At 40.6% G+C, this 1,717-nt stretch overlaps 1 non-coding gene across 1 annotated transcript; it reads left to right on the top strand.

Annotated features, from left to right (window-relative positions):
* The first annotated feature begins 481 nt into the window (after positions 1–481).
* On the top strand, positions 482–563 carry trnas-uga (transfer RNA serine (anticodon UGA)). Its single transcript has one exon. It is a non-coding gene; the product is annotated as a tRNA-Ser (tRNA).
* The last annotated feature ends 1,154 nt before the right edge of the window (positions 564–1,717 follow it).

The raw sequence follows: 1,717 nt of genomic DNA, 5'->3' as shown, positions 1-1,717 counted from the left end.
ATGTTTATCAAAAATAAAAGAATGGTCAGACAGAGCAATGTAAAGATTTAGAAAAAGGATTTATTTGTGTTTATGTGTGTGTCAGCACCCTCTCCCTTGAGGACACTGTCAGAGCAGATGGATGTGATGTGTGAGAGAACAGACTGAGCGCTTTCATGCAGCCCCTCGATGGAGAGCTACAGACAGCTAAGGGCAGAAAAAGTGGGTCAGTGTCAGATTTTTACAGTGATATTAACATTTGAATGGATATCTGATATATGATAAATTCTGACAGATTCAGACAGGTCCACTGTCTGAATCTGTTACAAAGCTGACGTGTCTCGATCCTTCTTCAGTTACTGGAAAATATGGACTGACCTTGGACATCCTCCAGCAAAGACACATCTATACGCATCATCAGACCATAGAAAACAAAAAAAAATTAATAGTGATTATAAAAATGGCATGCAAATCTTTTGTTATTTCTATTGGTGCAATATCCGCTGCGATGGCCGAGTGGTTAAGGCGTTGGATTTGAAATCCAATGGGATCTTCCCGCGCAGGTTCGAACCCTGCTCGCAGCGTATTTTGTGGTATAGTCTTTAGAGTGGGTCAACTAATAACCGGAAGGTTGATTCTCATACTTGCCAGTGGTGAACTGACAGCTGGAGGGGGCCTGCCCATGAGCAAGACGTCATACCACCATTGTTTGTGTTCAACAGATGCTGACCTGGAGGACTGATCTTATGTGTTTCCTTGTATCTACATGATAATAAATCTAATCTTAATCAATAAAAGTTAGGTGTTGAAAAAGCAGCAAAACAAAGCATGTACATTTGTCTCATTTAGTCTCGGAAATGCTGTCATTCTTTCTCACAACATTTAAAAGACATTCTGGCATTTAGGATCCCAAACAGTGGAGCGGTTCAGGTGTAATTTGGGCTCATTCTTCCATTCAAAAATGTCTAACAGTTTGCGGCAGTATGGGGTCATCTTTATTTTGGACAGTCCTAGACTGCAGGCAGGCCAGTCCAGGAGCCTCCACTTCCTCAGCCGTGCCTTTGTAATGTTTGCAGAATGTGGTTTTGCTTTGTCCCTCTAAAAAATGCATGGATGTCCCAGGAAAGGATGTGGTCTTGGAGGCAGCATCTAAAATCTTAATGAACTTTCCTGCATTAATGCTGCCATCACGTAAGTGGAAATGTCTTTGCCAAGAACACTGATCATCAAACACTGATCAAAACCTCATATCATCCCAGACCCTGGTTTTTGGGCTTTGTTTGGGCTTCTTTTTACGTCTTTAGTCTGAAGCACATGGTGTTCACTCCTTCCTACAATGTGCTAAAATACTAATTTATCGGACATGTCCACTGCTAATTGTCCATTCGAGATTCATCAAAGCCCAAAAAAGTCCAAAGGCCTCTTTTCAACACAGTGAAGTTTCAAGTGGCATTTGTAAGTATACAAAGTGTATTTTATTGCTTGGATTTACTATTACAACTCTTTGCCCTTTGAATATGGCTGCTGTTGATGAATGACATTTCTTAATGATAGAGTTCACAGTGTCTAGCTTAGGCTTGCAGCCTTGTCCTTTACGCACTGAAACGACTGAAGATTCACCGACTCTCTTAATGATATTATGGACTGTTGAGGGAGAAATAGGCAAATATCTTCTAATCTTTCTATGAGCAACATTATTTCTAACACATATGACAAGCAGCAAAATATGAGTTGTTGC

Source organism: Leuresthes tenuis, unplaced genomic scaffold (genome assembly GCF_036924035.1).
Source record: "Leuresthes tenuis unplaced genomic scaffold, fLeuTen1.0.hap1 SCAF_16, whole genome shotgun sequence".
NCBI classification, from domain to species: Eukaryota; Metazoa; Chordata; class Actinopteri; order Atheriniformes; family Atherinopsidae; genus Leuresthes; species Leuresthes tenuis.
This window is presented reverse-complemented; position numbering and strand designations above follow the sequence as displayed.